The sequence below is a fragment of the Pogoniulus pusillus genome, chromosome 27, assembly GCF_015220805.1.
Source record: "Pogoniulus pusillus isolate bPogPus1 chromosome 27, bPogPus1.pri, whole genome shotgun sequence".
NCBI classification, from domain to species: domain Eukaryota; kingdom Metazoa; phylum Chordata; class Aves; order Piciformes; family Lybiidae; genus Pogoniulus; species Pogoniulus pusillus.
Genome location: NC_087290.1, coordinates 14234637 through 14247962, shown reverse-complemented (window position 1 = coordinate 14247962; position 13326 = coordinate 14234637). Strand labels below are relative to the sequence as shown.

Below are 13326 nucleotides of genomic sequence, written 5' to 3'. Positions count from 1 at the left end.
TCTGATCGTCCAGCCCAACGCCCCCTGCTAAAGCAGGGCACCCACAGCAGCTTGCCCAGCTGTGGGCAAGCATCACAGTGCCCAGATGGGTTTGGAACCTCTCCCGAGCAGGAGACTCCACAACCTCTCTGGGCAGCCTGCTCCAGGGCTCTGAACCCTCACAACAAAGAAGTTTTGGGGGGACAGGGATGCTCCACTGCCTGCCCCCTCTGCAAACTTCACTCTCCTCTTCCTCAGAGCAAAGCAGCAGTAAATTTATGCCCTTTGGGTTCAAAAAAAGGCTCCTGGAGGAAAAGAGAGAGAAAGAGAATGAAAATTATTTTAATTTTTTTTTTTTTGGCGTAGAAATGAAGCTGATATTGAAAGTGAGTAAATTTTAATGAAACGGTGCAAAAATGACATCATTTACTCAGAAATCATTAATTTGTCAGCATTAATATTTCAGCTACAACATTGCCTGTCATTCTGTGCCAGCAATGACTGATAAATCTATAAAAGTGTGCTGCTAATTTACTGAATATTTATGTGCAGTGTCATTTGCGGAGCAGGATCTGAATTTATTTCGCTCAGCGTTCAGCTGGAGAACATTTTGAGCAAGCTGAAATGAGCAGCCTGTGAGAGCCAGGCTGGCAAAACTTCCCAGACCCCTCTGGCAGGAGAGGAGCCCTGGCAGGAGCTGCCATGTGCCCCTCAGCTTAGGCTTTTGCAGGGTGGGATCCCAATGGGCACCACGCGGGTGGCTTGGGAGAGGGCACTGCAGCTGCTAGCCCTGGGGCTGAGCTGACTGTGTCACTTCTAGGACATTTTTCATCTCTAGACCTCCTCTGAGGTGTCAGCTTCTCTGCTCCATCTCCCTGGGGACACACACACGTGTTCCTGAGCAGAGGACTGGGGGGGGTACTTTGGCATGGAATCGCAGGATGGCTCGAGTTGGAAGAGACCTGAAAGGTTCATAGAATGGTTTGGGTTGGAAAGGCCCTCAAAGATCATCCAGTTCCAACCCTCCAGCCATGGGCAGGGACTCTTCCCACTAGCTCAGGTTACCCATCCAGCCTGGTCTTGAACACCTTCAGGGGTGAGGCATCCACAGCTTCTCTGGACAACCCTTTCCAGTGTTTCACCACCCTCACTGTGCAGAACTTCCTCCTGATGTCCATCCTAAGTCTACCCTGCTCCAGTTTCAAACTCTTGCCCCTTGTCCTGTCACCACAATGGGAAAATGGGTGGGAGGTTTGCAAAGCTGGGTTGGAAGTTTAAAGGAGTATCAGGAGAGGAGTGGGAGTCTTTGACAAAGTTGTACAGATGAGGTGGGTTGAGGCTATGTGGATTTACCACACTGGGGCAGCTCAAGCTGCCTCTGGTCAAGTCCTACCTCCCTTGACACAGGGCCATCTGCAGCAGACACTTCCCTGCATGGGGCACGTTCTTCAGGCATCTTCATGCCCACACGTCCCAATGGCTGGAGGTGCTGGTGGCTGCTCCTTATTCTTGAACCAGCTCTCAGATGGGAGTGGTGCATCTGGGCCACCAAGGTCCATAAGATGGGCTGGGTGATTTACACCCCAGTGTCCTCTGGGACTCAGCCTGAGCTGTAGGAGCCTCCTGAAGGAGAGCTGAGTGCTGCTCACCAGCACAAGCACGCTGGTGAATGTTGATTTCTGCTTAATGGGCTGGCCATGGTGGGCAGTGGTGGCAGAGGGTAGGAGCTGTGGAGCAGGGAGACAAGGTATGGAGACCTGGTTGGCTGTGGGGCTCTCCAGGGCTGGGGAAGCCAAGCACATCTCCCCATGTTGGCATGGCCCATGCCCCTTCCCTCCTCTCCCCCACCCAAGTGTGGGAAGTCAATCACAGAATCTCTTTGGTCAGAAACTATGATTCTTCTCAGGTAGGTGGTTGCCTTTCTGCTCAGCTTGATTCCCTCCTACCCAGTCTCCTCATTTTCTGCCCATGTCAGACATCTGCCCCTACAAAGCTTTCCTGTGTGGCACCAGGCAACAGCAGCACAGGAGGCACCAGGGAGCCCCTGCAGTCGTAGAACTTTATTGGCTCGCTTAGAGGTGCTGAACTGGTACAGTAAAACCTGTCCCAGGGGAGGAGACCTCCTGGTCTTCAGCTTAGCCATTAGTGAAAAATGGCTTCCCATGGTGTAAAAGGAAAATTAATTATGGCTCGTTGGAAAGAAATCTCTGTGTGTGTCCTGGCTGCTGTGCAGAGGCTGCCTGTAGGAGACACAGCATGCCTGGAGCTGGGGGGAGCTTAGTGCTGGCTGGGGCAGGGGGAGGCTGAGGGAGGATCTCTTCAGTACTCACAAATACCTGAGGGGTGGGTGTCAGGAAGAGGGGACCAGATTCTTCTTAGTGGTGCCCATGACAGGACAAGAGGGCACAAACTGGAACAGAAGTTCCACCTAAACATGAGGAGGAGCTTCTTTACTGTGAAAGTGGCAGAGCACTGAAGCAGGCTGCCCAGAGAGGTGGTGGAGTTTCCTCTGCAGGCTTTTGAGACCCACCTGGTTGCATTCCTGTGTGACTTGCCCTCAGTGACCCTGCTCTTGAAGGCAGGTTGGACATGATGGTCCCCAGAGGTCCTTTCCACACCCCACCATGCTGTGCTGCAGTGATTCTGTGACTGCTGCTCCTCAAGGCCAGCTTGGATGAGGCCTTGGGCAACCCTGACTGGAGGTGTTCCTGCCCATGGCAGGGGGTTGGAACTGGATGACCTCTAAGGTCCCACTCAACCCAACCCATTCTGTGATTCTGCAGGGCTTTCCCACCCAGAACCTCCTCTGTGCTTCAGCCCAACCTTTGCTGAAACATTTTTCCTTCCAAGACGTTCCTTGGCTGAAGCTGAAGCAGCCTGAATGGTGTCACCTTCCCCCCAGCCCTGATAGATGCTTCCCTCCCCGTGACCCTTCATTGGCCGGAGGCTGCAGCCTCTTCCCGGGATCCTCCCTTCAGCGGGATTCCAGCAGCAATGCTCCCGGTCCACAGCAGCCCAGCCCTCTGCTTCCCCACCCACCACATTAGCCTCTGAATGCTCTCATTATCCCATTACTAATTAGAAACTCGCTCAAATTGGCGGCTGCACTGAAAAAAGGCAAAAGGCAGAGTGCTGAGCATATGGCATCATCTCCTATTAATGAACACTCTAAATTCAACCGCGGGGCAGCTGCTCATTTCTTGCTCCTGACACCCAGGCGCGGGCAGAGAAGCAGAGAAGCAGAGAAGCAGCCTGCTCTGCTTTGCCTTTCTTTTTATTTCTCTTTTTCCCCCCTTTTCCTCTTCCTCTTTCCATTTGCTCCTCTTTTTTCCCCTTTTTTTATCTCTTTTTCCTCCTTTTTTCCTTTTTCTTTCATTTGTGCCCTAAATTGTACAATCCTGCATGCTAAGGATGTGGCAATGCCTTGGGCTGATGATTCCTTTTATTTGGCTTTTTTTGTGGTTGAAACCAATAAATTAAAAGACAAACACAGGGTTAGAGAACCAGGGAATCGTTTGGGTTGGGCAGGGCACTGCTGTGTCCAGATGCTGACTGTGAGGTGCTGCAGTGCTTTGTTCAGGAGCTGTGGTTTCAAAGGTGTGCTTCTGGAGATGGGTAGGAGGTGCCCACATTCCCGGGGAGGGTTTCATTTGGGTTCTTTAATGCCATGAAATCTGCAGCCCAGTAAACCAGCAAATCCTTGTCTTGCTCTTCTCCAGGCAGAGGAGCTGCCAGGGCTTTAGGTCTCATCAGTCTCGTTGTCACTGAGGTTTAGAAAAGCACCAATGACATCATCTCAGCTGATTCTTTAATGGGATAGTCATTATCCAAGACCTGAGTAAGGGGTTTTTTTGCCATCACTAATTTCACCTCAAGGTGAAGAACAGCAGGCAAAACCCTCCAGGTTCTCTGTGATGTCTGCACTGGCTTCACTCTATCCCACAGCTCCAGGTCCTGCTCCTCCTCCTCCCAGCACGCACCATGTGCCCCTGGCCCCTGCATGGCTCTGCCCCTCTCCTCTGCTCTGCTCTGCTGAGACCTCACCTGGAGCATGGGGACAGGCTAGGAGAGTTGGGGCTGTTCAGCCTGGAGAAGAGCAGGCTCTAAGGAGACCTTAGAGCAGCTTTCCAACACCTGAAGGGGCTCCAGGATAGCTGAGGAGGGACTTTTAACAAGGGCTGGGAGTGACATGAGGGACAATGGCTTTGAGCTAGAAGAGGAAAGAGTGAGACTTGGAGATGAGGAAGAAATTCTTGAGAGTGAGGATGGTAAGACACTGGAACAGGTTGCCCAGAGAGGTGGTGAAGTCCCCATCTCTGGAGACATTCACGGTCAGGCTTGACAAAGCTCTGAGCTACCTCATCTAGTTGGGTTTGTCCCTGCTGACTGCACGAGGTGGAACTAGAGGTCATTTAAAGGTCCCTTCCAATCCAGCCCAAATCAATGATTCTGTGGGGTTTGTCACAGCAGGATAAGTCACAGCATGAAGGTTGTGACTATCACCCCCTGCAGAGTTTTCAGTGGGTGTCACAGGGCTTCTGGTTCTGTTGCCTGCACACCCTCCAATAACCTGCAGCAGCAGCAAAGGGCTGCTTAGTCTGGAGAAGAGCAGCCTGAGGGGGATCAACACTTCAAGGGTGGGTGGCAGCAGGATGAGACCAGGCTTTGTTCAGTGATGCCCAGGGTAATGGTCACTGACTGGAACAGAGGAGATTCCATCTGGACATGAAGAGCAACTTCTTTAATGTGAGGGTTCTGGTGCCCTGGAGCAGGCTGCCCAGAATGGTGCTGGAGTCTCCATCGCTGGAGACATTCAAAACCTGTCTGGATGTGTTCCTGTGTGACCTACTTTAGGTGATGCTGCTCTGGCAGGGAGTTTGGACTCAATCTCCAGAGGTCACTTACAACCTCTAACATTTTGTGACTCTGGGGGGGGAGGCACATCTGCTTCATGCAGTTTGACCTTTCAGTACAAACTGGGCAAGTTTTGGCTTTCCCACAAAGTGCAACTTCTCTTGAAAAGGAATATTTTGCCTCATCAAGAATCCAATTTTCTGTCAAAACAGTTTTCATTAAATATTTCCAAGCAGCCCCAGGTTAGTATTGATTTAAACCTGGTACAAGAGAGAAGAATGAGGCTTTGTCTCTGCAGAGATCACGTTTGCCCACCAAGTACAGCTGCAGTAGAAGTGAGAGGGGTTGGTTAGTGGAACTGCAGCCATCATCCTGCTCCATCTGCCTCCTGCCATGTCACCTCCAGCCAGGTGTCAGGAGCCCAAAAGGCAGTGAGCAGTGGGGGCAAGGACTTTGCAGAGCTGCATGAAGGGATGCCAAGGAAGGAGGAGGTCTTCTTTTGGGGATCTTCTTCTGAGAGGTACATGCTACTCTGGAGGGGACATGGAAGAAGAGCTGCCCTTTGACTAAGTAGCCATGGGGCAAGGGGAAATGGCCTCAATTTACACCAGAGGCTTAGCATGGAGATCAGGAAAAAGTTCTTGCCTGGAGCAACCTGGGCTAGTGGAAGTGTCCCTGCCCATGGCAGGGGGTTGCAAGTAGATGATCTTTAAGGTCCCTTGCAGCCCAACCCATTCTATGGATCTGTGAGAATGTGAGTGGCACAACTGCCTGTGCAAAGAGGCTTTCTGCTGCTGTGCTGGGAACCTAGGAGCTGGGTGGGTGACAGGTGTTGGGGTCACTCAGCTTGGGGAGGGCAGCAGGGCTGGAACAGGCAGAAAGGAAGGTCTGAAGGCTGATTCATCCTTTCCATCCAGGTGGATCTTGTGTTCTGAGGGTTAGAGCAAGCTGAGCCCGTGAGCCCAGCAGGAGGGGAGGGCTTGTTTCATCCCTGGTGTGGTTCTGTAAGGACCAACTTGAGCATCTTGTCTGGCGGGGCCAGGGCCCTACATGGCACTGAGCTGGGGGAGATGCTGGCTGAGCCAATCTCCTGCAGTTGTTGGGATGGCTGAGCACAGGGATGCTGACATCTGTTGGGACTGCTCAAAGGCCTGGCTGACCACCAAGTTTAAGACCCACAGGTTTAATCAGAGGGGATCAGCAGTGTGTCCTGGTACGGTGCTAGAACTAGGCCAATGTCTGGTCAGGCAGCAGCCTTCCTCTGCATGGGGAGGAATAACACCAAGTACCAGTACAGGTTAGGGGCTGACGTGCTGGAAAGAAGCAAGAGAAGGGCCTTGGAGTCCCAGTGGACAGTAAGTTCTCCCTGGGACAGCAATGTACTCTTGTGGCCAATAAAACCAATGGGCTACTGGGGTGCATGGAGAAGAGTGTAGCCAGCATGGTGAGGGAGGGTCTCCTCCCCCTCCACTCTGCCCTGATGAGGCCACAGCTGGAGTGTTGTGTCCAGTTCTGGGCTCTTCACTTCAAGAAGGACAGGGAAGTACTGGAGAGAGTCCAATGGAGGGTGATGAGGGACCTGGAACGTGTCTGATGAGGAGAGGCTGAGAGCCATGGGGCTGGTTAGCCTGGAGAAGAGAAGGCTGAGAGGAGATCTGGTCAATATTTATGAGTATCTGCAGGGGGTCAAGAAGGGATCAGGCTCTTCTCACTGGTGCCCTCTAACAGGCCAAGGGGCAATGGACACAAACTGGAACCCAGTGAGTTCTACCTCAACATGAGGAGAAACTTTTTTACTAGTCTAAGGTTGACAGTTGGCTCCAGTGACCTTAGGGCTCTTTTCCAACAAAACCAGTTCCATGAGTCTGTGATTTTTTAACCTGAGTGATGGATCTATGACAATTTTAATACATTGTAAAGGAATAAAACCTTCACATCAATATTTAGAGGTGCAGGAACAGCTTGCAGAGGTTTTTATCCATCCATTCCCCTAATCCTACAACTGACCATCTTTGTGGGGGGTGCCTGGAGAGTGCTGGGCCAGAGCTGCTGCCTGGCCTGGGCAGGAGCCGGCTGCTATCCAGATCAGATGGAGATGCTGGGTGTAATGCTCCCCAAAATGGCTTTGGTTTTGTCAACAACGTCTGCAGAGCTCCCTGCCTGAGCAAATATCCCTGCAGGGTAGCACATGCTTTGTAAATAATTTTCAGTGTAACCCCCTCTTCCTGGCAGGGTGGAGAGTTGAGAGCATTCATCAAGTCTCACATTAAGAAAATCATTTTCTTGTCCCTAATTTGTGCAATAAATAAAGTCCACAATTTCTGGCTCCTGCAGCAAGGAAATGGAAAGAGCTGAGCTGGGGAGAGCTGACACCAAGGCTCTTGCTAATGGCCTTTCCCACCTCAGGCCTGGTGACTGCCTGAGAGCTCTAGGCAGAGGAGAGCACTGGGGGTGTCCTGGGCAGTCCAGCATGGGGAGGCATGAAGGAGCTGTAATGGCCAGAGTGGGGTGAAAGCCTCCTTTGTTGTGCACCCCAGATGTCAACACTCTCCCATCCCTGTCCTGGAACTGAACATGTTGGATGAAGACAGAGTTGGGCAGTGATTTACCCACCTGCAAGGGCTCTTTAGGCAGCCCTGCCCCTTCCACCAGCATGCACTTAGCACCAGGTAAAGGTCATTCCTCCAGTGAGGAACTTGGAGAGGTTTGCTTGTTTGCAGCCTGCACTCTTGACTGGCTGCAGAGTGGGAGGAGAGGTGAGCATGAGCTCTTCAGCCTGAGTTACCTCTAGAGATGGACCTTGGCTGTCTGCCTTCTCATATCGATGCCACGAAAGGCTCACCCAAAAGGAGCTTCAGCAAAAGCACCGCCTTGCTTCTGCCACCTGTCCCCAGGCTTTGCCACCAAACCCAGTGAGGGCAGCACTCCTCTTTCTGATGGCCTCACTTGCCTCGGGCTCAGGCTGCACCCTGTGCTCTACACCTTCAGGAGTCACCTTCAGCGCCCCTGCCCCTCGGGCTCTGCTCCTGAGCAGCTCTGACCAGGCACATGACAAACCCACAGGACAAGGCTCAATGGCTGGGAGGGAAACGTGGAGGACAGGGAAGAATTCTGGCATCTAATGAGTTGCACCTTGGGCCAGGGAACTCCTAAGTCCCTTCTTATCGATCTGGTCTCTGGTAGGAGACCTGGGGAGCAGGTTTGCCAGGCTGGGAGCGCACCAAGAAGGGAGCAGAGCTCTGTGGCTTTTCCTTGCAGAAATGTAAATCTGTTATTTATATATCTTTTATGGATGGCATGTTCCTATCCCCAGGCGTTCTGCATTGGAATTCAACTCCTTGCAAGCCCATTACATGTTCACTAACTATAAACCAGCTGATTTATATTCATTAACCACTCGCAGACAGCAGCAGCGGCGAAACTTCGGCGCTGGACATGCCTCAGTCGACGGCAGAACTAAATTCCAGTTAATTAAGGTGCCGTAATTGTTGTCCAGTACAAGAGTCTTCAGGGCATTCACTTTGTAAATAATTTTTCACCCCAACCTTTCCTGCATACTTGGTTGCTGTTCTGCAACTTTGTTCAAGCCATAAATTATTAGGAAGTCAGCTCCGCTGCCGTTCTGGCAGAGGAAGGCTGTTTGCCTGCTCCTGCACGGAGTCACAGAAAGGGTTGGCTTGGAAAAGACCTTAAAGCTCACCCACTTCCAAGGCCCCCTGCCATAGGCAGGGACACCTCCACCAGCTCAGGTTGCTCAGGGCCTCATCCTGCCTGGCCTTGCACTTTGCCAGGGAGGGGACATCCACAGCCTCCCTGGGCAACCTGTTCCAGTGTCTCCCCACCCTCACTGATGAGAATTTATTTCCCATCTCCAGTCCCAATCTCCCCTCCTCAAGCTTCAGTCCATTGCCTCTCATCCTGTCACTGCAAGCCCTTGTAGAAGGTCCCTCCCCAGCTCTCCTGTAGCCCACTTCAGGTACTGGAAGGCCCAATAAGGTCTCCCCAGAGCCTTCTCTTCTGCAGGCTGAAGGTCATGGCCCAGATTCAGGTGTTGGTGGCTGTTTCCCCTGAAATCTGAGGAGATCCAGGAGAACCTTTTGCAGCAGCAGCCTAGAGCAAACAGGGATGGAGAAACTCCCGTCCCTATCTGTCCAAGGTATATTGAGAGAATACCTACCCTGGGAGCCATCCCCTCTCCCTTTCCTCTCTCTAGTGAGGAATTGCCCCACTGTCCACTCTGACGAGCAGGGCAGGCAGGTCTGGTGGTGCCTTCAAGGCAGGACCAGGCTGTGCAATGCCCTGGGAGAGGTCCATGGGGAATTTCATGGGCCCAGAACAAGCAGTTGGTAATGTGGAGCCGAGGGATGATCAGTATGAGCAGAATCCAAACCCCTGCTGCTGCAGAGTCTCTGCCCACCAGCCGTGGGCAATAATGAGGTGGAACTTTTTCATTTGCTTTGTGTTTTTACCCCTCTGAGTTAATTGCTGCTTTGGTTTGTTTCCTCAGAAGTTCAGGTCTGGAGGCAGATGTTGGGGAAGGGGCAGTTCCCCACCTCTCATTCATACATCCAGCACCCTGAAAGCTGAGATGCAAAGGGGTTTCTTCTACTTGCTGTCACAGAGTGGTAGGGCTTAGAAGGGATCTGTGGAGATACCCTGCTGAAACAGGGTCACCCACAGAAGGTTGCCCAGGATCACAATGTCCAGGAGTATTTTGAAAGTCTCCAGAGAAGGAGACTCCACAGTCTCTGTGGGCAGCCTGCTCCAGGACCCCAGCACCCTCAGAGGAAAGTTTTTCCTTAAGTCCAGCATCAGTAAGTTTGCAGATGACACCAAGCTAGGAGCAGTGTGGATCTGTTGGAGGGTAGGAGAGCCCTGCAGAGGGACCTTGACAGACTGGATGTTAGGAGGAAGTTGTTGGCAGAGAGAGTGATTGGCATTGGAATGGGCTGCCCACAGAGATTGTGGAGTCTGTCCCTGGAGGTGTTCAAGACAAGACTGGATGAGGCACTTGGTGCCATGGTCTAGTTGATTGGACAGGGCTGGGTGCTAGGTTGGAGGTCTCTTCCAACCTGTTTGATTCTATGATTCTAAGGGGCTGGATTTTCACACCTGCTTAGATAACAGAGCAGAAGCTGGAGCTGCCCTGGGTGCTTCCACCCTCACACTTCAAGCTGTGCTGGCAATGAGGCAGTTTTGCCTTAGCTGTCCTGTGAGTCAGTAAAGCCTCCCCACCGAGGCTCTGCTGAACGTGGGTGGACACCTGCAGTGTGAGAAGAGGGCACTGGAGCTTCTCCATTTGTCTTCTTGAGTTCCAGTGGATCTGACAGCAACTCTGCCCAGCTGCAGACACATGCCAGCCTCTCTGGTCATGTTCACAGAGTAATAGAAAGGTTCAGCTTGGCACTCACTGGAGGAGGCCTTGCGTGGTGCCTCTGACAGCAGTTCAGTTGTAGCCTCTATCGGACACTGCATCTCCAGGCCATGCCTTTCCCCTGGTCTTTTCCAATTTTTCACTACACTGGTCATGAATAAATCACCAAAAGACATCAGATTGCTGAAAATGGAAATACCAGGGACATCCCCACTTGAGCAGGCCAAGAGCATCTCCTTCCTGCAGCAAGCACGTGGGCTCTGTGCTCCCTGCTCTGCCCCTCGCAGCCTGCCCTGGCTGCAGGCTCCTGAATATCTGGGAACCACCAGTGTGCATCCTCTGCCCCCTCTGCACTTCCATCCCACCTCATGTAGCTGCTGGCCAGGGAGAGGAGATTTCTGAGCAGCAGACACGTGCCGGATGAGCCATCAGTAGTCCCAGTGGCTCCCAGGGGTGCGAGGTACAAGCCCTGCTCACCTGCAGCACTGGGAGCAGAAAAAGCCACACAACAGTTGGGATTTTTCACTTTTCTCCCCTGCCCTCAGCAAAATGCATTTTGCAGAAGTCTGCAGGCTCCAATCTTGGGGTGATGTGACCACAGCAGCCCCAAGTCCTGGGAAGGAGGCTCATCCAGAGACAGCTGCTGTGTGTCCCATCATGGAATTGTGGAAGAGACCTTTTGGATCACCCAGCACTGCCAGGTCCCCACTGAACCATGACCCTCAGCACCACATCTCCACAGCTTTGAAGCCATTCCAGGGATGGGGACTCTTTCTCTGCCTTGGGCAGCCTGGACCAGGGCTTGACAACCTGTGTGGGGAAGAAATTGTTCCTCTTGTTCAACCTAAACCTCCCCTGGAGCAACTTGAGGCCATTTCCTCTTGTCTTGTTGCTTGTTCATTTGGAGAAGAAACCAACCCACACCTGGCTCTAACCTCCACACCTCCATCCACTGAATGGTGCCATTCACCTCCATCCCTGCAGGCGTTCAAGAAACGTGTGCCCATGGCACTTTGGGACATGGTCTAGTGGCAGTGGGGGTCTTAGGTTGATGCTTGGACTCAAAAGATTTTAAAGGTCTTTTCCAACCAAAGCAATCCTATGATTCTGTGACCTGGAATGTGACCTGAAAGGGAACTCCAAACCGTGGGGTGGGGCTGGGGTCTTCACACCCTGATCTGCCAGATGTAGTTGTGCCTCTGCCATGCAGCTGAAGTCCTCCAGCATAGTTCTGGGAAAACTGCAGCTAAAAGAGGCTGCAAACTGGTATTATGTGAATCATTTCAGGTCAGAAAATCAGCCAGAACTTTGAAGAGAAAGACAATAAAAAGCCCAAATCACCACTTATAAAATAAATCCATTTCTTCAAAATGAGCCTCCTTCATTTGGACACCAATTCCATTTCTGGAAGCTTGGTTCCTTTTGCAGTTTTGTTGGTCTTTTTTATCTGTGTTGCTGTATTAAGCCCCCTGCTTAATAAATGTCAAATTAAAGGCAAAATTAGTAGACCTCATTCTGCAGAAAGCCAATAAAGTAAAAACCTTGACAAGAGGAGCAAGAAGAGAATTTCCATCATTCTCTCCTTAACGGAAGGCAGCGCAGGCTGCTGTTAGCAATTGCATCAGGATGGAGCAGTCTGGTAATGAAATGACACTGCAGGCTGCACAGCCCTGCACGGGCTGGGCTGAGCAGTGCTGTACACACAATTAATTCAGGCTGATTGCTGGGGAGTGCTCTGTTGACAGCCACATTTCACACCCGTGGGCCTTCTGCTGCTTCTTGTTTCCACAGCGAGGTCCTCACCGTGCCACACCGCGCGATGGTGAAGCAGGTCTGAAGCCTCAGCTCTCGAAGTCACTTCCAGTGGGCCAGGGCAAGGATCAAGGTAAGGATGCCACTGCTCTTAGCTGTGTTCCTTGTGGTGGTGCTGATGGACAACCAGCTTCAGGGTGGAGGGCTTGCTCAGGAGCCCCGAGCAGCCTCAGGCAGTGATGGAGGGAGGCCATGTTAATGCTCTCCTCGGGAAGCCTGGAGATGCTCAGGGGTCTGGTCTGGTCTGCCTTGTTGCTGGAGGCTCTCAGTGTTTGTCTCTGGGTGTCTTCCTGAAGATGTGCCCCCAGAGTGTGGTTACAAACCAGTGCTGCTCTGGTGCAGGTTCTCTGTGGGACCTCTGTTGGGTGTGGAGCCAGGCCAGGCTCTGGCACCACTGCTGGGGAGTTTGTGGGGACACTCATCTGGCTGGATCAGCTGCTTGCTTGCAATCAGATGTTTTACTTCAGTCTTAGTGCTGTGTCATCACAACTGGCAGCACATCTGGAGGCAGCAGTGAGGCAGGAAGGAGAAGGGGAGGGCAGCAGCTCCATGAATCTAAGGTTGGTGTCAGTGAGCTCTGCTGCTGGTCCATCAGGGTCTGTCTGTACTGGGATTTCACTGAGCTGCAACCAACTGGGATACTTGGATTCTTGGAGCCTTTGCTACCTACAGCTGAATTGTCCTTGTCTCTGTGGTCCAGGCAGGGAAGATGTCTGACTAGATGAGGCACTTAGTGCCATGGTCTAGTTGATTGGATAGGGCGGGGGGATAGGTTGGACTGGATGATCTTGGAGGTCACTTCCAACCTGGTTGATTCTATGATTCTATGATTCTATGATTCTCTCTGTTGCCCTTTGGTGCATCTGAAGGCAGTTAGATGACTCTGACATGAGGAAGTGAAGTCAGAGGTCTCGTGGGATCCATCAGGTGCTGTCAGTCTCTGCTTACCCTCGGTGAGATTTTCAAGGCTCCCTAAGGAATTTTAACAGCAATTTTTACATCCAGGAGAATGGGATCTCCTCCAGAAATGCTGAGCCCAGCCTTCATAGAGCTCCTGCTCTGAGCTGTGCCATTGTGAGTGTCCTGCAAAGGGTGTGGTGGGTGAGGACTGAGGTGACATTGGGTGGCGGTGCCCTGGCTGCTGGGCCAGAGGGTGTTTCCCCACCCTGACACTGACTTGTGCAGCTTTACTCTTCATTCCCCACAGGGGTGGAACATCTTCAGAAGTACAAATTCCAAGTGTCTGTAGGAGTTCCCTGCTCTGTTTTCAGGTAAAATCTGGCCCCACAATGTGTTTACAGTGCCTG

At 52.0% G+C, this 13326-nt stretch overlaps 1 long non-coding RNA gene across 1 annotated transcript in view; it reads left to right on the top strand.

Annotated features, from left to right (window-relative positions):
* The window catches only part of LOC135187372 (uncharacterized), a 50001-nt gene that overhangs the window by 30295 nt on the left and 6380 nt on the right, over positions 1–13326 (top strand). The window contains exon 2 of the long non-coding RNA XR_010307326.1: positions 11999–12092. This is a non-coding gene — a long non-coding RNA (uncharacterized LOC135187372). The remainder of the gene's footprint in view (positions 1–11998; positions 12093–13326) is intronic.